Source organism: Gorilla gorilla, chromosome 6 (genome assembly GCF_029281585.2).
Source record: "Gorilla gorilla gorilla isolate KB3781 chromosome 6, NHGRI_mGorGor1-v2.1_pri, whole genome shotgun sequence".
Classification (NCBI taxonomy): Eukaryota; Metazoa; Chordata; class Mammalia; order Primates; family Hominidae; genus Gorilla; species Gorilla gorilla.
The window spans coordinates 146,374,626-146,400,814 of record NC_073230.2 but is presented as its reverse complement, the minus strand read 5'-3'; the positions used below and the strand labels follow the sequence as shown (position 1 = coordinate 146,400,814).

The 26,189-nt window shown below is 37.4% G+C and overlaps 1 protein-coding gene and 1 non-coding gene across 5 annotated transcripts in view; one reads left to right on the top strand and one right to left on the bottom strand.

The window, feature by feature from the left end:
• The window catches only part of PTN (pleiotrophin), a 116,120-nt gene that overhangs the window by 53,354 nt on the left and 36,577 nt on the right, over positions 1–26,189 (top strand). The window contains exon 1 of one of the 4 annotated variants that reach the window (XM_019031692.4): positions 21,335–21,872. The exons of 2 other annotated variants lie outside the window; for them this stretch is intronic. The gene's annotated coding sequence lies outside the window, so the exon portion shown is untranslated. Of the gene's footprint in view, positions 1–21,334; positions 21,873–26,189 lie in introns of those variants that run through there. One more of the 4 variants, XM_055347191.2, reaches the window with a different exon arrangement.
• LOC115935468 (small nucleolar RNA SNORD81) lies at positions 2,764–2,839 on the bottom strand. The gene has a single exon (XR_004071093.1). It is a non-coding gene; the product is annotated as a small nucleolar RNA SNORD81 (small nucleolar RNA).

Genomic DNA, 26,189 nt, shown 5'->3' with positions numbered 1-26,189 from the left:
CTTACATATTATTAATATAACCATTATTTATTTATAATTCCATATGATCAGATGACCAGAGGAATTTGATGAACTTACTACTATTGATATTTTCTTGCAAATGTGTTTGTAGGAAATTGATTATATTTTTTACAGATAAAGCAAGCTCGTTTTCAAGTTAACCAGAAATACCCATTAAAGTCTTAATCACAGGTTAACCCTTGTTTCCTAAAAGTATTTAGAACACCATTTGTTTTTATTGCAATATAATACAGTTTGGCTGTGTCCCCACCAAAATCTCATCTTGAATTCCCACATGTTGTGGGAGGGAGCTGGTGGGAGGTAATTGAATCATGGGGGCAGGTCTTTCCCATGCTGTTCTCATGATAGTGAATAAGCCTCAAGAGATCTGACAGTTTTAAAAGGGGGAGTTTCCCTGTAGGAGCTCTCTCTTTTTGGCTGCTGCCATCCATGTAAGACGTGACTTGCTCCTCCTTGCCTTCCACCATGATGATGAGGCTTCCCCAGCCATGTGGAACTGTAAGTCCAGTTAAACCTCTTTGTTTTGTAAATTGCCTGGTCTCCAGTATGTCTTTATCAGCAGCATGAAAATGGACTAATACACCATATAACAAATTACTATAAATGTAATGACTTAAAACGATTCTTATGATTAACTCACAGTTATGTAAATCAGAAGTTCAGGTATGATGTGATTGAGTTCTCTGCTCAGGGTCTTGAAACTGAAATCAAGATGGTGGTTGAACTGTGCTTCTTTCTGGAAATTTTGGGGAACAGCAAACTTACAAGCTGATTCAGATCATCAGCCATATTTAGTTTGTTGCAGTTGCAGGAATGAGGTCCCTCTTTCCTTGCTGTCAGCTGTGGGCCACTTAGCTCATAGAGACCATTCTTGCCACGTGATCCCTCCATCTCAAAGCCAGTAGAATTTCCTTGGGCCAGCTCCCTCTCACACTTGAAATTTCTGACTTTCTCTGTCTCTGACCACAAGACTCAGATTTAATGGCCTCATGTAATTAGGTCAGGGCCACCTATATAATATCCCTATTTTAAGGTTGACTGATTTGGAACCTTAATGTCATCTGTGAAATCCCTTTACAGAAACACTTGGATTCGTGGTTGCTCGATCGATAAGAGAAGTCGTGTGTTCTTGGGAGTATCTTTTAATTCTGCCTAACACACACCTGAAAGCCCAGGTTCTCTTCCAATGATTCACAGGACTGCTCTTTCCCTTTGATAAAAAAGAAACCCTCCAGTGTAAAGTCATTTGAAAGATAAAGTGCTAGGGTGCTGAGAGATCACATTTCAATACCAAGGCTCTAATTTCATGACAATAGCTATGTTCCCTTCTTTTATCAGTCTTGAGAATATGTTTAGAGTCAAATATACCAAGTTTGATTCTTGCTTGTACCACTTCTCCTGAGTTGAGTGACATGCTGAACCTGTTTGATTCTCTTTTCCATCTGTAAATGGTAATAATACTACCTACTTCGCAAGGTGATTGCGATGATTAAATAAGACTATGTGTGCATATAAACACATCTTACCATAGCACCTGCATATAAGTGCAAAATAAATAGTAATCTTAACATTATTTCAGTGGGGAGGCTTTTGTTATTATCTGATTTGAAGTATTCTCTTGGCGTTTTAAAATTAAATCCACCATCCAGCAGAAGGTATGATTTTGCCCCTGTTGTACTTTTACTGAAAGTCTTTTCCCCTAATAATATCATTATTAATGAATACCTTATGTATAACTTTAGTTTTCTTGAGGAATAATAGGTCTAAAGTTTTCAAACTTCAGATAAAAGTTTCTTCCCCCCAAATAAATGTTTATTTCCATCTCTACACTTGATCTTAGCCAAAAGGCTGAGAAGCAATTTTTTTCTTTCCATCTCTATGCAAATATTTATTCTTTGATTTTAAGGTCCCAATGCTAAATTTAAAAAACACATTTAGCTTTAGATAAAATTCAGTAAATACATCTGATGATAAAAATCTGTGCTGTTTTCACTGGAGGCCCCTGGAATGTAGTCAGATATCCTTTAAAGCATAAATAATAATTACAGATCACATTTAACATATTAGAAAACTGGGTGGGCAAGGTGTGATTCATGTCTCCTGAGAACTGAGGGACAAAATTGAGATGAAAACCAGGCAGAGCTCCCGAGTTACTCTCATTATTTTAGCAAATGTTTGGCCAGGAAAATGAGGCAGTATAACCAATTCATAACTTTGTTGTATCATAAAATTTTTGAACGCCAATATATCCAAATAATTAACTCATCTGAGCAAATTATTTGGGGCAACACCTTGTTTATTAAACAATTCATTTATTAAGACCCACTTTGAGACCTTCATCTCACTAAACTATTATAATATGAACTTTGCTGAATCCTAATCAATTCTCTGCTTTGAAAGATTCAACTTATACCACTTGAGACTTGACCCCAAAGCCCTGGAAATATCCTCTTTTACCTATTCCTTCTGAGACACTAAGATGTAGTCAAGGTTATCCTCTTTGCTGCTGCGGTAGGTTTAATAAAATTAGCTTTGCTTAGTCAATAGATTTTTCTGGTTGGTTTTCTAGGGGAACTCAAGTGTTGAAAGTGATTATCATATGTATCTTTTATAATCTGGAAAAAACATTATTAAAGAAAATAAGTCATCTAATAGCGCCCCTCCTGGCTTCAGAATGAACTGTACTATAGACATTTTGGAGCACATACAATGTAAGCCCTTTTTTTCTTTATTTTTTCTTGACACAATATCAGATCTTTTATTGTCATCAAGTGATCAGTGAGAGAGTTCAAACTGAGGTGAGATCATCATGTATTTGTAAGACTTTTAATTATATGGAACATTTTGTCATATTGAATATAGGCACTGTCACACGTTCATGAAAACCTTCAAGTTTTAGTTTAGGCTCTTTATGGATGAGGGTCATATAGTATATTTTATATGTCCACAGAATCTTGTATATAACAGAATTAAACAAATTCTGGTTGTTGGATTAGGAGTTTAAGGACCAATTTAAGGTCACTCCCTTTTTAAAATTCTCTGAAAAAAAAAATGCGTATTTTGTCTTACTTATTTCACATCCTGGGTGGCCCTAAACAGAAAGGAACTCCATGTCATACCAACAATAGCTGACAAGCTTTAAATATACATAGTGATCAGGTTTGGGCCACTTAAATTACTTTTTACAAGTCCTCTGGAAATATAGAAATTATTTGAAAGAAGCACTGTAAGTAGAGGTGACAGCAAATTGTTCATAAATTGTGCATGTGAAATGCCAAAGGAGGCAGCAGAAACATTTTTACTAACCAAACAGCACATATCACATCATCTGGGGGAACAAGCCTCGTTTATTCAATGTGCTGCTTTGTAAACATAGCACAGAGATTTCAGTCTATGAAATGGGATAGCTGATGATTACGTGCATGAAACACGAATGAGAGTTTTTACATAATAAATAGAATAATTAGGACTCAAATCAAGTTAAGTTCTTATCTGGCTTTGGTATTAACTATCTGTGTGGTTGGGAGTAAGTTATGCAATCTATTAAATCTTCAATTTTATAGTCTATTAACTGCAAATTAACAATGCCTGCCATGTTTATCTCATAGTGATTTTGTAGAATTGAGCACGATAGAATCATAGCAGTTGGGGGCTGAAAATTAGTTAAGGCTTATTTAGTCCAACTAAGTATGGAAACATGCTTTGAAGAAGAAAGTTTTGTACCATATATATGGTAACTTCTGATTTTTAACTCGTTCTGAAACTATTCTTCCAAATATTTATGTATTCTCCCAACCGAGGTGCTTATCTCTATATGTGCTTCACTCAGCCTGGTACCTGGGATTTATTATGCATTCACACTATAAATTTGTTCAGTCTAAATGAATAATTAAGTAAAAAAGAAATTATTTATCTTCGATGGACAGACTGGCTCACTTTTCTCCTGTTTTACTTTTATATGTGTTAATTTGGTTTACATATTCATAAGTTGGATATGATGTTCTTATTCTACCTCTCTGGATATTATGATAATTGAGGTGAAAATAGGAATTGATCATAAGAAAGATCCCTTGCTGGAAGCTGGTAACATGAGTTGCTATCGAGATTTTCTAGAAGTGTAATGAAACAGTAGGCCAGAGGGAGCAAGTAACCATGAATAGTGGGGTTTGTTTAGAGAGCTAAGGGTTCATGCCTTTATGTACTCATTTTTCCAACTATCAAATCTTGTAGGTATAGTCTTATAAAAGGTACTGCGATACTTTCCCATATTGCTGATTACATAATGCCTTATAAATATACCTCAATGACTTTATCTATCTTAATTAATATCAGTATTGTGAAGTCTGTGGGTGCTTCTATTAGGGTAAACTGAGTTATTGGGGGTTATTTGACTCCACCCTAAATGACTCTAAACTAGGTGCATATGAGTTTTAAAAAATAATTTCCCCATGTTTTCTTTTATTTTGATTGGATACCAATATACTTGGCTGTAGCATTTATTTTCCTTCCATTTCCTACATATGTGAAAACCAGGTAACCAAGACTGTAGAATATACATAAAATTCAAAAGATAGTGATCGATATTCTAAGAGTATCAGCCACATGCTATTGTTTCATTGGGTTTGGCTGGTCAGTCTTTTAAAATTTACTCACTTATTCACCATTTGCCATGTGCCTAGGCACTTTACTGGAGACGGGTAGAAAGATGATATAGGACACATATTTCTAGATACATGAAGTTGCTGGATTTACACTCCAGTTAAACAAAGATGTTATTATATGGTCGAAAGGAAATACTGTGATCTAGGTTAGCAACTACTTTATTTTTATTTTTATTTTTGAGGTGGAGTCTCACTCTGTTGCCTAGGCTGGAGTGCAATGGTGCCATCTCGGTTCACTGCAACCTCCACCTCCCAGGTTCAAGTGATTCTCCTGCCTCAGCCTCTTGAGTAGCTGGGACTGACTACAGGCACACGCCACCATGTCTGGCTATTTTTTGTATTTTTAGTAGACACGGGGTTTTACCATGTTGGCCAGGCTGGTCTCGAACTCCTGATCTCAGGTGATCCGCCCACCTTGGCCTCTCAAAGTGCTGGGATTACAGGCTTGTTCTACCGCGCCTGGCCTAGGTTAGCAACTACTTTAAATTCAGTTAAAATTTGCAACTGCAAGGTAATAGTCTCTAATCTATTTGAGTGTTAGTTCCGGCTTCATAGTCACATCAGGTACATTATATTATAATCAGAGTTAATTCTGTATCCTATTATCTATGCATGAGTTGCTAGGAATTCAACCTCATTTCTCACTGAGAAAAATTAAATGAAATTTAGTGTATAGAATCCAGCTCAATATAAGGAAGAACTTTCTACCAATTTGATCTTCTCAAAAATGGAATGTACTGATTTGCTCATTAGCTTTGCTTTTTTATGTATACTTACCATTTATATATATATATATAAAACTTGTAGTCAGGTAATACCTTCAGTGTATCCTATGAACCAATGTGAAACAAATTACCTTCTAATATTTATTTAAGTCGTTGACTTAAATGTATTCAAATGCAGGATTTGAAAGTTATTCTTAGATGTTAATTTATTTCAAGTCAGTATTTACTTCATTGAGAATATAGTTAATATTGATTCTCTCACCAATGTAATTCCACATTTATTCCAATTTTATGTTCCTGCTTGAACTAGAATCCTTTTGATGTTTTTATTCTAATTAGTAAGTCTTTACGGAACAGGTGAAGGAGGGAATCTTCTATCAACTTCTTGTAGCCACCTCTCCAAGCTGACTTCTCCAGACTGTAGTCATCTAACAGTGTATGTACCTCATAATATTATTGTCTAACGAAAACACCATTATCTTAGTGGTATATTTTCAGGGTATTTGTCAAATAATTTCCTGAAACCAAGATACTCTATGGCAATAAAATCACTATTATTAACCACTTTCTCAGAGAACTAAATGAGGTTTATTTGGCATGACCAAGCCATTTTGATCTTTTAGTTGCTCTTTGATAAATTTCCATGGTGGTTTTAGCCTTTAGGCTAATTATTTCTGAGAGAGAGAGAGGTCAGTGGGTGGGAGCATTTGATGCTTCCAAGGAAAGAAAGTTAAAAAAAAAGAAAGAAAAATAAAAGACCTCTTCCTTTTTGACATGGTAACTGTGCAGAACTTCAGAAGACCGGGAAGGGTCTTCCTGAAGGGTCAGGAAGCCATCGATTCGTACATACCATTATAAAATATGATGTTCGGCCCGGCGCGGTGGTTCACGCTTGTAATCCCAGCACTTTGGGAGGCCGAGGCGGGCGGATCATGAGGTCGGGAGATCGAGACCACGGTGAAACCCTGTCTCTACTAAAAAATACAAAAAATTAGCCGGGAGTGGTGGCGGGCTTCAGTAGTCCCAGCTACTCGGAGAGGCTGAGGCAGGAGAATGGCGTGAACCCGGGAGGCGGAGCTTGCAGTGAGCCGAGATCGCGCCACTGCACTCCAGCCTGGGCGACGGAGACTCTATCTCAAAAAAAAAAAAAAAATCTGATGCTCGTTTTCACATTCATTTTATCAACACTGCATGCATTAAATCATTAGGTAGAAGGAGATTGAGTAGGACCATGTGTATGAGGGAGGAGGATGGTGAAAATGAGGTCCAAATGACCATGTTAGAAGGAAAGAAAAGTGGGCTTTTAGAGGATACAGTGAGTGATCAGAATCACCGTCCCTGATTTTAGCATTTCTCATTTCTAATAAGTCACATTTCTTTCTTTCTTTTGGCATATTTTTTTAGTAGCAAATATTTCACCATTGCGAAAAGTATGGTGAAGAATGCAAATAATGTAGCAGAGTGGATGGGGATAGGTATCCTTATCAAACTATAAGGCCGCTTGAAGTTTTAAACTAACCTCATGTAATGTTCTAGTTTTGGAAGATGTCACTAGGTCTCTAATGAAGTAAGTTTGCCAGGCTTCTAACAAGATTTTTCTCTTTCCCAAAGCAACACTCTGAATAATCAATGAAGCCTTTCCTTGATTTCTTTTCTCGTTTTTTCCTCTTTTTCAGTTCTTCTTTATTTTTTTAGTCAATGAGCTCAGCCCTAAATGAAAGCTGGAGTTGTATGAACTGAATCGGCTGGAAATAGTAGCTGAAAGGCGTGCAAATCAAAGCTGGCAAGTTCAGCTCTTCCGTTCTTGAAGGAGTAGCTAACTTCAATCCAAATGGCTTCCTGGGCAATTGTTCGATTATTCTAGGGTTTTGTTCCTCGTATGGAACCAGGCATTAATAACCCATTTTTTGCCAGCTAAACCAAGAAAATACACATCTCATCTTTACCTTGCTGTGCCTTAGTACCCATGTGGATACTTCCTAGCAGTGTGGGAACTGTGTGGGATGGGATTTTACATCATTTGTGGAGTGGAGGTGGGAGTGGAGGGGGTAGCCTTCAGGCTCTTTGATATTTCCTGCTCCACTCTAGCCTAGCACACGACCTAAATTACAGACAGCGGAGAAACTAGGAGCTCTGGAAATCAAGTAGCCTCATCCTCATTCACTTTGGTACCTATGCTAAGGGCCAGGACTTCTAATATTTTTGTGGGAGATACATATGTCTCCATACACACACATACAAACCTACATTTTCTGGGGTAGAAATTATTTGCGATTTTGCTTTTGGAAATTATTTGCCTCCAACTAATTTATTTTTAGATCATCACTAAGTATACTGAAAAATCCTTGCAAAGAGAGAAAATCTAATCTAAAGATGACTTTTAAATACAGCAAACTTTCTGATTGTTAAATGTCATACTTTATTAATGTAATGCTTTGTTGTGTACCCATTTTTAATCACATTATTAATTCAACTGTTGGTATTTTCTTGTTTTAGTTACATCATTTTTTTCTTTATATCTCAAATATTTTTAATGGCCTCCAAAAAGCCTAAGGTGCTGGCTGCTCTGACTTTCATGGCTGATGGACCCGATGAGGGAGCAAGTTCCTGACTCTCTGTTCTGCTTCTCTGCTACTGCTTGTACACCTACCTCCTCATTTTCTAGTTCAGAATAATAAATTATCAGTCATCTATTTAAAAATAATAAATTAAAGTCATCTACTTGTATAAGATTATGCTACAATATTAAAAACTCTCTGGATATATTGTATATACATACACATTAGCTAAGAAATAGGACCTTACTGTCATGGTATGCATTTCATTCTTTTGAGGTCTTACATAGCTCATACTTTTGTAAGAATACATAGCTTCTCTAAAAACAAAAGTGATAGCTCTCTTCTACCACACAGTTAATGTTATGACAGGCAGAAAATTAAATACAGACTTTCTGAATGTTGTAATCACTGATATTTTCTATTCACATGAGCTTCTAGAACATTTAAAGCCAAATGCAGAGTAAGTCATTATAAATAGATTTGAGTACACACAGGTTTTATATTTTGACCTTACTGTTTAATTTTGTGATTGAGAGCACAGGTGTAGTTTGGTGTTAAGCAGGCCTGAGTTCAAACCCTGTTTCTAACACTTTGTAATCTTAGGCAAGTTACTTAAATTCTCTAAGTCACATTTTCCTCACCTGTAAAACTGAAATAATATTGATTACTTTCTAAAGTAATTGTGAAAATAAAAGATATAAAGCTCTTAGCACAGACAAAGTCTTTCATACATATTGGTTATTAAATGTTCCTATTCTTATTTCCCTTGGTCTTTATTTTTTTTTTTTTACTTTTAAATTGTTCTGGAGTGCATATATATCTTTAAAAGTGTCTTAAGCACTTATTTGAAGAAGTTGGGCTATAAATAAATTAGCAAATAATTACCAAATGTTGAAATTTTTTATTCTTAAAGAAATTGTGGTTCAGAAGAGTTTCTCAAACTTTCATGTGCAGAAATAAGAGTTCAGCTGGGGATCTTAATCTCGTCAAAATGGAAATTCTCATTCAAAAGTGCTGGAGTAAGGCTTGAGAGTCTGCATTTCTAACAAGCACCTGGGTGAGGTCCATGCTACTGGCCCTGAGAGTAGCCTTGCACAGCAAGGGGTTCTGAAGAGAGGTATAGGTATCATTCTTAGAGCTTTATAAAAGCACACAGTAGCTGGTTTTGTTCCTTGAACTCCTTGAATCATGAATGGAAGCAGTGAGATGGTCTCTTATTTCTTACTGTTTTAAGAGAAAAAGCTGTATCGCTTTAACCAAAATCTGAAAGAATCACATAGGATTCTATTTCTAAGTTTTTTTTTTGAGTGATACCAGCCCCCTTATAGTTGGCACTTGGTCCCTTGACATTGGACAGTCTTTTCCTTTATATTCTATGAGCTCTTGAAGACTTTCATTAGGTCACATGGCATATTTATTAGGCTGTTCTAACATAACTTGGCTGAATCACACAGGCTATCCAGTAGTCAAGAAATAGTCTCCAAACCAATGTTATCTTAAATGAATGATTATTTCTGAGACAGCTATGTGATATTTTAACTTCACAATTTCATTAAGACTCCTCTCATTAAGGTTATTAGTGGCTTTTTATTGCTAATTGCTAATCCCTATGGAGCACCTCTCTGAAGAATTTGGCCTTGGTCTTCATTCTTATTTTTTTGAAAATTTCCTTTATTTATTTTTTTTTTTTTGAGACAAAGTCTTGCTCTGTTGCCCAGGCTGGAGTGCAGTGGCACAATCTCGGCTCACTGCAGCCTCTGCCTCCCAGGTTTAACCAATTCTTGGGCCTCAGCCTCCCAAGTAGCTGGGATTACAGGTGCATGCCACCACACTCAGCTTTTTTTTTTTTTTTTTTTTTTTTTTTTGTATTTTTAGTAGAGATGGGGTTTTGCCATGTTGGCCAGACTGGTCTTGAGCTCCTGGCCTCAAGTGATCCACCTGCCTCGGCCTCCCAAATTGCTGGGATTACAGGCATGAGCCACCACTCACAGCCCCAGTTTGCATGGTTTCTGTTTGCTCTCTTTGCTTGTGTCTTATTACTCCTCTGGCTGCTACCCTTAAGTCCCCTAATTCACTTATATAACTAGAATTCTCGCCTCTTGCTTACTTCTTCAGTCCTTGCTCTATGTCTTCTTATTCTATAGTCTCCTTGGGCAATATTAAATCCTCCTACTTACTCAAATATATTTTGACAATGCTTTAATTTCTATCTCCAGACTAGAGCTCTCTTCCAGAGCCATACCTACCAACTATTTCAACCCAGATGTCCTACTGGCATCTTAAATTAAATGTATCCAAACAGAACTTTACTACCTTTCCTTAACTTTACTTACTTACATAAGCCATAATTATTAATATTAAAAGTAGAGAGATAAAAGAATGTAAGTAATTAGATTTTCTAAGAATTAAATCACATTTAACATATGTCAGATGCTTAGACTATTTTCCTTAGTATAGCTCATAGCATGCATTACTTAGGGAGCCGTTTATGAACCCATATTCTGTATGTTGACAATTTATCTCCGGATTGAGGATCAGAAATCTGGGGGATATCCTAGATTTCTCTTTTCATCAAATATTCAATTAATTTGATAAGTCCAATAAGTTTATCTCCTAAAAAATTTAACTTATTTTCTTCTCAGCAACTTTTTTCAAAGTCACAGTTTAAGTGTGTAATGTTTGACCTGTACTATGTCAAGTGGCCCTCTGTCAGCCTTTCTGGCTTCAGCCTCATCAACCTCCACTCACTCTGCTTATTGCCTGCTGAGTGTTCTTTCAGAAATTCACATCTAATAGTGGCCTTTCTTTGTTCAAAATTCTTCATGGATCCATATTTCTTAAAATATAGCGTCACTAAATTTTTTACGTAACCCTTGTATATGACAAGCAAGAAACATAAGCTTTGTCTTTTCTATCTCTATAGTTTATTTCTTATTTCCAATTTTTCTCATGGATGCTCCAGCAATATTTAACTAATTGTTGACTTCTGAAATAGATCACACTTACTCAAATCTACATCTTTTCCTGAAGGTCCTTCCTCTTCTAACTTAATCTGCTATATTAGCCTAAACTCAAAATTATGCTCCTCTGGAAGCTTTTCTGAAATTCTATGAACATACTTGGGTAATTATTAAATTCCAATTTAAAAGAAAATTTTAATACAGCAGTTTTCTAATTTTGGTGCATCTTAATTTCATCAGGAAATAATATTGAGTGTGATCAAATATTTTCCTCTAACTGACTAGATGACCACGCGATTTTTCTCCATTATTTCAGTATTGTATTAAAGTGGCAAAATACATGGACATTCAGTTGTTAAATCAGTCTTGCATCCTAGAGTAAACATCACTAGCTATGATTTATTAGCTTTAGTTTTCTATTTGTTGGACTTGATTTAATAATATTTAAAAATATGTTAATGTTTTTGTTTATTAGGATATTGGTATATAATTTCTTGTAATATGTTTTCAGGTTTTGGTATCAGGCCAGGTTCATTCATACTGACTTTTTTCTACTCATGTGAATTTCTCAGTTTGTTTTTAAATTTCAGATTATGTTTCTGGATTGGTCCGTTTCTTTATTTTATTATTATTATTATTATTATTATTATTATTATTGTTTTGAGATGGAGTCTCACTTTGTCACCCAGGCTGGAGTGCAATGGTGTGATCTCGGCTCACTGCAACCTCTGCCTCCCGGGTTCAAGCAATTCTCCTGCTTCTGCCTCCTGAGTAGCTGGGATTACAGGTGTGCGCCACCATGCCCGGCTAAGTTTTTGTAATTTTAGTAGAGATGGGGTGTCACCATGTTGGCTAGGTTGGTTTCAAGCTCCGACCTCAAGTGATCCACCTGCTTTGGCCTCCCAAAGTGCTGGGATTACAGGTGTGAGCCACCCTGCCTGGCCAAGTTAATCCTTGTATTTTGAAAGTTTGTTGTTTGCAAATCCATTTGGTATTGTTATGTTTTTCAGATTAATATAAACCTCTCTAATTATAAAATAACCCTCTTTATTTTGTAAATTCTATTTTGAAGTCTAAATTGACTAATACTGTTAGAGCCACACGATCTTTCTCATGACTATTTCTGTGAAATAACTTCTCCCATCCTTTCAGATTCAATCTTTTAGAAAATATATATATTTAAAATAGATCTCTTCTAGATAGCATACAATTGGGTCTTGCTTGTTTATCTAATTTGACAATCTGGCTTTTTGATTAGTAGTCATTTTTTAAAAAATGAATTTATGCTTAACATTTTAGTTTAGATCATGCAACATGCTGTTGCATCTATCTATCTATCTATCTATCTATCTATCTATCTATCTATCTATCTATCTATCCATCCAGATATATATTTTTTGGCTGGGCATGGTGGCTCATGCTTATAATCCAAGCACTTTGGGAGGCTTAGCCAGAGGATCTTGAACCCAGGAGTCTGAGACCAGCTTCAGCAGCATAGTGGTACCTTATCTATATGAAAAATAGAAAAATTAGCCAAGTGTGGTGACATATGCCTGTAGTCCCAGCTACTTGAGAGGCTGAGGTGGGAGGATTGTTTGAACCTGGGAGGTTAAGGCTGCAGTGAGCCATGATCATGCCACTGCACTCCATCCTGGGTGGCAGAGTGAGACCTTGTCTCAAAAATTTTTTTTTTCTTGCTTGGGATAACATTGTTTGACTATACTACAATTTATTCATCAGTTTACCTGTTGATAGACATTTTGGTTATTACCATTTTTGGCTATTACAAATAAAGCAAGCTGCTACAAACATTTGTGTATGCCTTAGTGCAGACCTAAGTTTTCATTTTTCTTGGGAAAAGTGGCTGGGTTGTATGATAAGTGTATTTTAATATTCTTAAGGAAAGTCTAAAATGTGTTCAATAGTGGTTGCAATGATTTTATAGTCCTACCAGTAAAGTATGAGAGTTAAAGTTCCACATTTTTGCCAACACTTGGTTTGGTCAGTCTGTGAATTTTGGTTAGTTGAGTGGGCTACATAGTGATATCATACTGAAGAGTTTTCCTAATAGCACTGGGCATCTTTTCACATGCTCATTTGCCATCTGTGTATCTTCTTTGATAAAGTGTCCAGTTTTTTTGCCCATGATTTTTATTAAGTGTTCTTATTACCATTGACTTGTAAATATTCTTTATGTGTTGTAGATAAAATCCATTTGACAGATACATATTTTGTAAACATATAGTTGTATAATTTATATATGTGTACTCACCTTGAATCCTGTAACCCATTACTAAACTCACTTATCAATTCTGGTAGTTTTTTTGAGTGATTCCATTGGATTGTAAATAGAATACTATTTCATTAAGGCTCTGATATTTCTAAGTATCAAACTGAGAAAACTGGTACAGCTTTTCAGACACAATCAAACTTTACTGAGTAAATATTTTTTGTGATCTTTTTTTTTTCTGTTAAAAGCAATAATTGTGAAGCAAGTTCTCTGTGCACTGGTATACATCCTAGGAGAGGACTCTAAAGACTTCACCAATACCATGCACCAGTATTAGTTAACTTGCATGAGTCTGGTGAAACAAAACACTCACACAAGTGAAGCAAAGCAACTATATTACTCACAGACAGGCAGCAAGGGACAATAGAAGCCTGGAATCAATGGCAAGCCAGGTCCCCAACCTCATGAAAACTGCCCAAGGCAGGTGAAGTCTTGCGTACATGTGCCCCATATCACACTGCAGCTGAGGGGCCCTCAAAACCCATTTCACCCTGGTTTTATATCCAGGGGTAACCGGAATTTCCGAGCTAAAGCATTGCAGGACATCCTCTTCTAAGAGGGATGAGAACAGAGCCTGGACTGTTCTAATAGTTTCTCTTTATCTCAGGATGCTGCGTTCCCAGCACGTTCTGCAGTTGCCCTTGAACTACATTAGAGAAAGGAGGAAGATCTGGGTCTCTAGGGTCATTCAGGGACTTGCCTTGCAATAATCAATTCCTTTTCTGGCACAAATTTAATAGTCTGTAACAGATCAATTAACAAATTTAGATCCCTCTTCAAAATTCTCAGTTCCCAGATGGACACTTTCATTAGGTGTTTGACCTTTGTAGGAGAGGTTTTTCTTTGAGTTGGGGCTTGATGCTGACCTGCGACATTTCTGCCTCACAAACATAACCAAGATCAGCCAAACAATAGTTATTTGTTACTTCCTCCCAAATACATAATAATGTGGGACACCATTTGCTTAGTTGTATGGCAGTGAATTTGAAAACCTGCATGCTGTTTTGTTAATTATGTTTGTAATTGAGTCACTTCATCTGAACAAATAAAGCCACCAGTTACTAGAAATGCCATCTGAAGTCAGTAGCTAATAAAGCTATACTGAGTTGTTTCAGAAGTGTATGAAAATGTGGTAGAATCATGGCAGAAATACCTTTTCATTTGAAGCTGAGATCTATACATTTTTAAATGTGGTTTCTTACTGAGTTAGGTTGAATGATTATGGATTTGTGTTTTTAGTCAACATGGGGCATTTATTTGCAACTTGCCAATACTAGAGAGTCTTGCCTTAAGAACCTAATTCAGTTTGCCAATACAATTTTTTTTTTTAAAAAAAGATTTACTGCCAAAAGTTGAGAAGTGTCCTTTTAATTTCCCACAAGAGATTTTGGCAAGAATATTATCATAAACACTTTGCTTTTAGTTACAGCATTTTTATGTCTCGCACAAAGATGTGGTATATAATCTTATTGGGTGAATCCTCTTAATGAGCCTGTAATCTTGTAGGGTTTCTAATATCACATGTAATTCCCATCTGTATCTCCCTCATAACTTGGGATATTATCTTTCATATAGTAGGTGGTCTACGAAATAGTTGCTGATACTAATGATAATTCTGGAGCTTCAGCTCATCTATACCATACTTTCTTCTTTTATTACTAAACTGACCTATATACTTCACACTGGTCTCTTGATTTCTCACCTGAAACTTTAGATTATTCTATTTCTTCCATTGGAAATGCTTTCCATTCTAGATTTACTTATCAGAGTCTAAACCATCTTAAAAGGCTGCATTATCACCCTCTGTGCAAAGCTGCCTCTGACGTTTTTTTGGGGGAGATAAATACTTCTTCACCTCCCCTCTCTTCCTCAAAGAACCACAAGGGCTACCATTGATGGAGAACTGAATACATGTCTCACAGGATGCCAGGCATTTTATATGTTATCTCACTGTACTCTTCAAACAAATTATAAGTGTGCATATGAAAACTCTGTGTTTCCATAGATGAGGATACTGACAGTAAAAGAAATCGAGTACTTTGCCTACATATAAGAAATGATGAAGCCAGTGTGAAAAATTCTGACTTCAAAACCTTTTCTCTTTCCACTATATTAAAATAGGCCTCTTATGCCTTACGATTTTCTGTCATAAATTCTTCATGATTATAATCATACTTGTTAGGCTATGTGTTTGATCTTTGATGACAAGATGAAATCATTTCAGACTTTATAAAGTACAGAATAGTTAACTATAAAATTTCTATTTTTAAATATAATTTCACAAATATTTTTTGAGTACCTAATGTGAGCAAGGCATCTTTCATACTAATAATAGATTTCATATTTACATCACCATCTGTCAGGCATTTTTCCTATTCTATCTTTTAAAAAAATACTGTTCTGATGAGAACACATGGACACAGGGAGGGGAACATCACACACCAGGGCCTGTCGGGGGGTGGGGGCCTAGGGGAGGGACAACATTAAGAGAAATACCTAATGTAGGTGACGGGCTGATGGGTGCAGCAAAGCAGCATGGCACATGTGTACCTATGTAACAAAACCGCATGTTCTGCACATGTACCCCAGAACTTAAAGTATATAAGAAAAATACTGTTCTGTGTCACTATTGTATCTCCTAACTAGATAGACCTTGGTATTGGGTAGACCAGTGGCCTTTAAATGTATTTCCTTTTTTTGACAAATGGACTTTTACAAGGAAGTCAGTGAGTAGTGAAGGAGGAGCTGCTCTAGGCACAGCTGGGGTAAGGAGGGGGCGCTATTGGGTGTGGCAGGGAGGTCAGGGCACCTTCTCAGGCCCCTCTTAATGCCTTGCTGCAGCCCTTGGTGCTTCCTTGTGGAAACACCAGTGCTCTGTTGATAAAAATAATGAAAATAAGAAAATAAGAGGCTATTTGTGTGTGTGTGTGTGTGTGTGTGTGTGTGCGCTTCTGAAATTTTGAGGCCTTAGTGCTTATTCTGGACTCCTAATTATAGTACCTTTGTAATAAACAAATAAGCAAAAGTGAGCTGAAGTACCTAAAACACCCACAAAACTGATAAAAATAAAGACAAACCAGGACAATAACCACAGAACTATGCAAAGGATATCTTGATGAACTCTTGAATATGGCAGCTGACCCCTTGGTGGTAACTTAGGGTTTTAGTCATGTTCATACAACTCACAGTCTTTTCCCCTCTCCGTGGTCTTTCCTTGTCTCTTCTCCAGACTACTTAATGACTCTGTCTCTATTCTATTCCCCCTCACAGCTCCCAGGATTAACTCATTTCCACTGTCTTCTTTTGAGGTCCATCCACTGTTTCTTGTTACTGTGTGCTCTAGACTCTACACATTTGTCACTGAATATTTTATAAATGCCACCTCCACTCATTTGCTTACATGGTCCTTCTACTTGAGTTTTCATGATATCCAATGGTTTCATAAGTATTTGGTAGTTCCTCCTGTGTTCATTCTCCTTCCTGCTGCCTTGTCCCTTCGACTTCTGCCATGTTGGTAAATTTCCTGCAGCATCCCCAGCCATGCTGAACTGTGGGTGAGTTAAACCTTTTTCCTTTATAAATTACCCAGCCTCAGGCAGTTCTTTATAGCAGTGTGAAAACAGGCTAATACAACATCCAACATGAATTCATGCTAAGGAAAAAGTAAAGCCCAGTAAGGGAACAGAGATGTGTAGGTGGGTGTTATTTTAGATACCATAGTCAGTTATTATATTGGCTACCAAGGCCATTTTTATTCTTTATTTTATTCATTTATTTAACAAATATATCAATGAAATCTGTGTGTCAACACTGTTCTAAACTTTACAAATGAATAACAGAGAGATAATGTTCTCTCCCTTAAAGGATGTATTGATTACTGAAGGAAGATGAATACAAGTGTTTGTGTATACACATACACAGTATTATATATACACAAACACAATCACAATCACACATGCATGCACAGAAAATTATATTATTATCCAAAGGCTTTTGATAGAACTTCATCAGTAGACAGTATTCTAAATGTTAGTTATTCTAGTAGGACCTCAAGCGTCCATGACTTGTGTTGCTGGTAGTTTTTCTCAGATGAGAATTTACCTATTGGCTAGTGTATGTGAACCAATCAAACAGCTAGTAAGGAACTATAGTGGACTTTCAGTATCTACCTTTCAGGACAGCTTTGTTGTTCTCTACTTCCTTTATGCATTACAATTATAATGTGGGACATTATTTTATTTCTAGTTTCGTTTTTTTAGAGAGAAATAGCTCCTTAAAAGAAAGTCAATTGCTAGCATTGGTAATCAAAGAAGAGAAATTGAAGAGATTTAAAGACATGATAGTTACTAAATATAATGGTCTAGATGGCTCATGTCATTTCCTTTTCAGTTTTATATGCCACATTTTATGGAATCAATAATATGCCACGTGCACATTCAGGGTTGTGAATGAGGAGGGTCCGTGGAATGGATGTGGCACAATGTGCTCCAGAGATAGCGATACTGTTATCTTGGCAAAGGCTTTGTTGAGGGCGAAAGCCTTGAGCTAAACCTTGGACAGTGATAAGGATTTGCCAGGAAAGGGGATTGGGAAAGAATTTCTAATCACACAAGATAGCATGAGCAAAAGATCAGTTGATTAAAATGTTTCTGGGTTTAAATAATTATAAGTACTTCTTTCTGGCTAAAGATACATAGATGGGGTGCAGGAGTGGAAAAGACAGACTGAAAGGTGCCTCCAAGAAGGAAAGCTTTTAGACAGTCTAGACATCTTGGTCTCAGCAGATTGTGGTTTAGAAGGAAATAAGAAAGACGACAGGAAGATGAATTAGGAAGATAGTACAATAATCTGGTAAAAAGAAGAATTGGATTGCTATTTTTACCCAAGGAACAGTCAGTGTTTGGCATGCTGGTATAGGGAAATTATATCCACTGTGTCCATTTATTGACTTTGTATAATTAAAGATGAAGGGGCAAGAGGGCTGCAATTGAAGTTAGAAAAGCTTATTGAGAAAAGATATTATGGGTCTGCTGTGTGCCAGGAACTGTGTTGCTTAATTTTCATACGTAATCTCTAATCCCAAAACTTTGTGGGGAAGATATTATACCCACGTCTATTGCTAAGAAAAATAAGTTTCAGAGAAAGTAAATGTATTGCTTCACATTCCCTAGCCAGAGTTGTGATTCTCACTCAGCTCTGACTTGGTCTAAAACTCTTATTTGCTCCCCTGTACCATGTCGCAGCAGACAGACATGAAAAGGATTAGGAGGAAACTAAACAATTCTGTGATTCTCAAAGTCAGTCTCCAGCTTTTATCAATTATAATAAATTAAAGCAGTAAAGGAATAATACAAACAGCCGAGTTCTCTTTGAACTCATTTGGCTCCCCAGAATAATTGAACAAACATACCTTTACTATCACAGTTATATTATAAAGAGAAAACCCAGTGTATTTCCTTCAAATACTTGTTTTGGTTGATTTATTTGTTTCTTTCTTACACCTGTGTGCTTCTGTGTAATTAGAGATGAATTTGAAGTAGAAGACAGTTTTCATGAAACCTACTCATCCTTGTAAAGATTAATAGGGAGCAGAGGTTATAAGGCTCCATGCTTTTAGTCAAAACGGATTTTCTACTATATTACCAAGTCAGAACACATGGGAAAAGAACACTTTGTGATATCATGTTTAAATTTAAAAAGGGACATTATTTTTCTTGGGAAATGTAAACATTTCTTGATTTGTTTGTTTTTAATTCTGAAATTATATGACATTGGATATTAATACAGATTATGAATTGGTACGATTTCAGGTTTGATCAGATTGCCTGCTAGTGAGCCAATAAGAGTGAGAAATTGTTTGATGTTGGTCAAAGCCAGGAAGATTATGTGGATGCAGAGCCTGCAGTAGAATGGGGAGAACAATATCAATCAGGAGAAATGGATGGCTAACTACTGAATTCCAGAAGAATGTTAAAAGCTTGGAGGCCTTCTTGTCTTAGAAGGGAATAACGAGGAAGGAAAAGTGAGAATTTGGAGTCCATGATGCAAAATATTTTCAGTAGAGATACCATACCTCACTTGCTCTTTCTTAGCCATAGGATGAAGCCACCCATAACCCCCTACCTAAATAGTCCTCCTTGGGTCACTCTTTATGATATCATTTTTAATTTTCTTGTCACAAATTTTCCACAATCAGAAATTACCTTGTGTGTGAATCTCTTTAGTCGTCTATTTTTTTCCATGTTATTTTCCAGCTTGCCCACTAAATATAAGCATTGTGTGGTCAGGAATCTTGTCTGTGTTGTTCAACTCCTTATTTTTATTGCCTAGAATAATGTATGCCACAAAGGCTGCAACTCTTACAAAGTTTTTGAATAATTTAGTAAATGGATACACTATTTGTAATGAACCAAATATCATTTAATATTACCATGAGTCAATATTTGTAAAGTGCTTAAAACAGATCCTTGAATATGGTAAGTACTATAAATAAATTTGTTAACTGAATACTGTACTTTCTTAAACTAAAATAAAATTATTTCTGGTGAATAAGAAAAGACAAGCATTTGACTGTATGACAAAAATAATCAGGGCATCTATTAATAGCTAATACCTTATAAAAGAACTTCTAGCTATAAGTGGTTTTGTTCACTTTATAGGGAACTTCAGGGAAATTAAATCTTTGGCCTTAACTGAATCCCTGTCTTAAAATTAATTGACAATCAAAAAAGGGAAATGCAAAATAATTGCCCTTCCCTTGTACTTCATGACATTCTGTACTTCTTATGAGAGGACAGTGAATTATAATTGGCTATTTACCTGTCACTGATGCTTTATCGGAGTGCAAGCTTCATGAGAACAAGCCAAAACATCTGTCTTATCACTTGTCACTGTTGTGTCTTGAGAATACCACCCAGTGGCTGGCATAGGGTAGTTGACTCCAAAACGTTTAATGAAATAATGTGTTCATTTGGGGTGGAAAGAGGTGTCAAGATAGTTTTGGAAACTTCCTGAATCTTCACATCAAAATAGATGGAGCAGGCTGGGCGCGGTGGCTCATGCCTGTAATCCCAGCACTTTGGGAGGGAGAGGTGGGAGGATCACGAGGTCAGGAGATCGAGACCACCCTGGCCAACATGGTGAAATCCCATCTCTACTAAGAATACAAAAATTATTGTATTAGCCGGGCAGGGTAGCGCACACTTGTAATCCCAACTACTTGGGAGGCCAAGACAGGAGAATCGCTTGAACCCAGGAGGTGGAGGTTGCAGTGAGCAGAGGTCATGCCACTGGACTCCAGCCTGGTGACAGAGCAAGATTCCGTCTCAAAAAAAAAAAAAAAAAAAAAAAATAGATGAAGCAGCTTGACAGATAGCAAGACCAAAACCCATGGTCAAGATTTAAAGCAAAAATCAGGATAAATTTTTCTCTCACAAACCTGAAAGCAAAAGTGAATGGGAGCAAACCACTAGTAACCACAAGACTTGCATGCTATCGGTATTTGAACAAAACAAGATAGAGAGAAGCAACATGAGACAGATCTGACGGGGGAGAACCCAAAACAGCCCACACAAGTGCACTGTAGATCATGGTGAGCCAGTGTGAGAATAAAAGCTGACCCTCCAGGACTCCCTTCTGGGGCAGGAACTCACTGTAAGGATAAACTGCTGTGAACAAAATCAAAATTGATCAAGAGAGCAACAATAGAAACAAAAGAGAAAGAGAAAGACTAGATAAAAGTAAGAAGAGAACAGAACGTGAAAATCTCAGAAAGATAGATACCATGTTTCCACCATTATATGAAAGAACAGAAGAACAGATTTTGTGAAATTAGAAAAGCTATGTGAACATAAATATGAACAAGAGAAATGTATTGAGGTCAAATCTCATACAAAGTAACTTAAAAGGAGAGAATGAACAGAAAAAGGGGAAGACCATTATTTATATGGCCAATTCAAGAATTTCTGAATATGCTCAAGAAACAGAACAACAAAAATCTTTGTAACCTACTGTTTCAAAATGAGTTAGAAAACACTAAGAAAACAATATAAAATGTAAACGAGCATCGTAAATTATAATTAGAAAACTCAGCAATGAGGTGACAGAACTAGGAAAGAATTAAGGGGAAATAAGGGACAAGAGAGACCCTCTCATATTGTTTTATATTATTTTATACTCAGAAAAGGAAAGAGAAGCCAAACAAAAGGCAGGTAGCCCGGCCTAGGAGCCAGACCCGAAACCAAGGAACCAGATCTGAAACCAGGCCTGGGCCTGCCTGACCTAAGCCTGGTAGTAAAAATTCCACCCCTGACCTGACCTGGCAACTGTTGTTATCTACAGATTCCAGACATTGTATGGAAGGACATTGTGAAACCTCCCGTTCTGTTCTGTTTCACTCTGACCATCGGTGCTCACAGCCCCTGTCACGTACCCCCTGGCTTGCTCAGTCCATCACAACCCTCTCACGTGGACCCCCTTAGAGTTGTTAGCCCTTAAAAGGGACAGAAGTTGAGCACCTGAGGAGCTCGGATTGTAACACGCTAGGCTGCTGATGCTCCCAGCTGATTAAAGCCACTCCCTTCACTATCTCGGTGTCTGAAGGGTTTTGTCCGCGGCTGGTCCTGCTGCATTTCTTGGTTCCCTGACCGGCAAGCGAGGTGAGTAATGGACGGTCCAGGCAGCTCCTTAGGCGGCTTTAGCCTGCCCTGTGGAACATCCCTGCGGGGGACTCCAACCAGCCGGAGCGACGCGGATCCTGAGAGCGCTCCCGGGTAGGCATTTGCCCCGGTGGGACGTCTCGCCAGAGCTGTGTGTGGCAGGCCCCCGTGGAGGATCAACGCAGTGGCTGAACACCGGGAAGGAACTGGCACTTGGCACTTGGAGTCCGGACGTCTAAAACTTGGTAAGACTAGTCTTTGGAACTTGCCCACTCATTTGAGTGGAAGCGTGGCCTGATCACCCACGGCGTGCCTTTATGGGCTCTTTGGTTTTTGTTTTTGTTTTGACTTGGTTTGAATTGCTTGACAGGATTGGTCTTGGGAACTTGCCTACTCCATTCGAGTGGAAGCGTGGCCTGATCACCCACAGTATGCCTGTATCGGCACTTTGTTTTTTGTTTTTGACTTGACTTGGATTGCTTGATACTTTGGTTTTGGTTTTGACCTCGCTTGGATTTCCTGATACTCCGATTTTGGTTTTGATTCTGGTTTGGCGTAAATTGTAAAAGTGTGTGTGTGCCCTTTTTACCCGTTCTTTGTTTTGTAGTGTGCGTGTGGTGCGAGCGTGGTGTTTTGTCTCGAGGAGACACGGGTCAGGTACAAAGTAAGCCCACCCCGCTAGGAACTATGTTGAAAAATGTCAAGAAAGGATTTAAGGGAGATTACAGTGTTACTATGATACCAGGAAAACTTAGAACTTTGTGTGAAATAGACTGGCCAGCATTTGAGGTGGGTTGGCCATCAGAAGGAAGCCTAGACAGGTCCCTTGTTTCAGAGGTATGGCACAAAGTAACCTGTAAGCCAAGGCACGCAGACCAGTTTCCCTACATAGACAGTTACAGCTGGTTTTAGACCCCGTACCCCCAACAGTAGTTAAGAGAACAGCAGCATAAGCGGCTGGCAGAGGCAAGGAAAGACCAGCAGAGAGAAAGAGAGGAGAGAGAGAGAAAAAGAGGCAAAGAGAGAGAGGAAAAGACAGAGAGGAAGAGACAGAGAGACAAAGAAGGAGTCAAGAAAAGAGAGAGACAGAGAAAGATAGAGGCAGAAAGAGAGGAAGAGACAAAGGCAAAAGGAAAGTCAGAGAGAGAGAGAAAGTCAAAGAGAGAAAGAACAAGAGAAAGAGAAATATACAAGTAGTTAAGAAAAATACAATATACCTGATTCCTTTAAAAGCCAAGGCATATTTAAAACCTATAATTGATAATTAAAGGTATTCTCAGTAACTCTGTAACACTGTAATACCACTTTGTTGTCAGTGTAAACAAGGGCGTATCCGGAAAGCACTGAGGCCTTCCTATCAGAAATCCTTAACCTAGTAACCTGCGGATGGCCCAGATGTGTTCAATCTGTAGCGGCAGCTGCTTTGCTAACAGGAAAAAAAAAAAAAAAAAAAAGGCCATCTATACCAATTCTATGTTAATTTAGACTAAACAAGGTCTTATTAATAGCAAAGAATAATTGAAATCCCAAACTTACAAGGTTTTCAACAAAAGTAAAGTTTGCTAAAAGTTAACAGTGTAACATGTATTATAGTAACTTCTAATCTTGTGGCCTTCATCTAGTCCACAGACATAAAGAAAGTTCGCTTTAAAAAAAAAAAAAAGAATGGTTATCTTCAAAAAAAAAAAAAAAGAAAAAAAAGAGGGGAGGCAGAATTTATGTAAAAAGAGTGTTATATGGTAAATTCTTGTCCTGAAATAAATTAACTGGTTGTTTTTTTAAAAAAAAATGTTTGTAATAAGTCAGAAAGTTGAGACATGTTGAAGAATTGTCTGCGAAAGTCGTGGAAGAAAAAAAGTTATAAAAAAATTTATGCAAAAAATGTTGTATAATTTAAAAGTAATAAGGCCTCCTGAGTACTATTGAAGAAACAGTTTATGTGCAAGGTGTATAAGGAAAGTAAAATATACCTTTGGTAAAAGGACTATAAGGAGGCATAAGAATGTGGATTTTTACCTACATTAAAAAGTTAAAAAAAATCATTGTTTTGAAAGTTTAAGCAAGTTTTAAAACGTTAATTGTAAAGAAAATTCTGTGTGTAACCATATTAGCTAAAGTTAAAAAGGTATCATCCAGTTTTTCTGTGAAATGGACATTAAAGTAAAAATGCAACAGGTTTTTCTTAAAGCACCAATCTCCTCTTTAACAAAAATTATAAAAGGTTAAAAAGAGTCTATAAAATCTTACTTATGATCAAACATTAAAAATTAGATAAATATGTCTATAAAGTTTTATTAAAATTAAGTTTAACATTAATAACACACTAATATAAAGGTAAAATGTAGCTTATCTAGTGTAAAAATCATACAAAAAGCACTGTTAAATGTAAAATGGTATTTGGCTTTCTTTGGTCTAAAAACTAATAAAAATAGGTGCTAAAGGAAACATTCATTTTACAAGAAGATCATAAAAGTTAAAAACTTAAAACAAACTTTGGCAATTAAGACAGCATACCAAGATGCAAGTGCCTGGTTGGAATGGATCAAATATTCCATCTGCACGTTAAACAAAAGCAATTGTTATGCTTGTGCACATGGCAGGCCAGAGGCCCTGATTGTCTCCCTTCCACTAAGGTGGTCCTCCAGTCGGCCAGGCGTGGGCTGCATGGTAGCTGTTTTCCAGGATTCTACAGCCTGGATTAATAAGTCATGCCAGGCTCTCTCTGCTATATCCCAAAGTCTGGTACCCTGCGGGTCAGCCCCCGAGGGCCATCCAGCCTCCGTCTCCCAACACTAAGTTCATTTCGTTGTCTCTCACGACAGGGAGGAAACTTAGCATTCTTGGAGACCTGAAGGGATGCGATGAGCTTAAGAAATTTCAAGAGCTTATCAATCAGTCAGCCATTGTTCATCCCAAAGCGGATGTGTGGTGGTATTGTGGTAGACCTTTACTGGGCACTCTGCCGAATAACTGGAGCGGCACTTATACTTTAGTCCATTTGGCTATCCCTTTCACTCTGACATTTCATCAACCGGAAGGAAAAAAAATAAGACATTGTAAAGCGAGAGAAGCCCCTTATAGGTCTTTCGACTCTCATGTCCATTTAGACGCAGTTGGAGTCCCACGAGGAATACAGATCAATTTAAAGCTTGACATCAAATAGCTACAGGATTTAATTCAATATTTTAGTAGGTGACGGTTAATAAAAATATAAATTAGATAAACTACATCTATTACAACCAACAGCAGCAAGCTTTTCATGAGTTAAAAGAAAAACTCAGGTCGGCCCCAGCCCTGGGGCTACCTGACCTGACAAAACTTGTTACACTCTATGTGTCAAAAAAAAAAAAAAAAAAAAAAAATGGCAGTTGGAGTTTTAACCCAGACTGTAGGGTCCTGGCCAAGGCCAGTGGCCTATCTCTCAAAACACTAGAAGGGGTTTCCAAAGGCTGGCCCCCATGTCTAAGGGCCCTGGCAGCAACGACCCTGTTAGCACAAGAAGCAGATAAGCTAACTCTTAGGCAAAACCTAAAGTCCCCCCATGCTGTGGTGACTTTAATAAACACCAAAGGACATCATTAGCTAATGAATGCTAGACTAACTAGATACCAAAGCTTGCTCTGTGAAAATCCCTGCATAACCATTGAAGTTTGCAACACCCTAAACCTGGCCACCTTACTCCTGGTATCAGAGAGCCCAGTTCAACATAACTGTGTAGAGGTATTGGACTCAGTTTATTCTAGTGGGTCCAACCTCCAAGACCATCCTTAAACATCAGTAGACTGGGAGCTGTACATGGATGGGAGCAGCTTCGCCAACCCCTGCAAAGTGATTCTGAAGAAGACGACAAGCACTGCTCCAGTCACACCCGGAAGCTGACTGGTCCACTCATGGCCGAAGCATGAGGAAACTCATCGCGGGACTCATTTTCCTTAAAATTTGGACTTGCACAGTAAGGACTTCAACTGACCTTCCTCAGACTGAGGACTGTTCCCAGTATATACATCAAGTCACTGAGGTAGGATAAAAGATTGCTACTGTCCTATTATTTTATGGTTATTATAAGTGTACCGGGACTCTAAAAGAAACTCATTTGCATAATGCTATTCTATCCAAGGTATGTAGCGCAGTCTCTAAATGTTATGTTTGTGGAGGAACTGTAACAGGAGATCAATGGCCATAAGAAGCCTGAGAATTAGAGCCTACAGACCCAGTTCCTGATGAGTTCCCAGCCCTAAAGAATCACCCTGATCATTTCTAGGTTCTAAAAGTTTCAATTATTGGACAATATTGCAAAGCTAGAAAAAGGAAAGAATT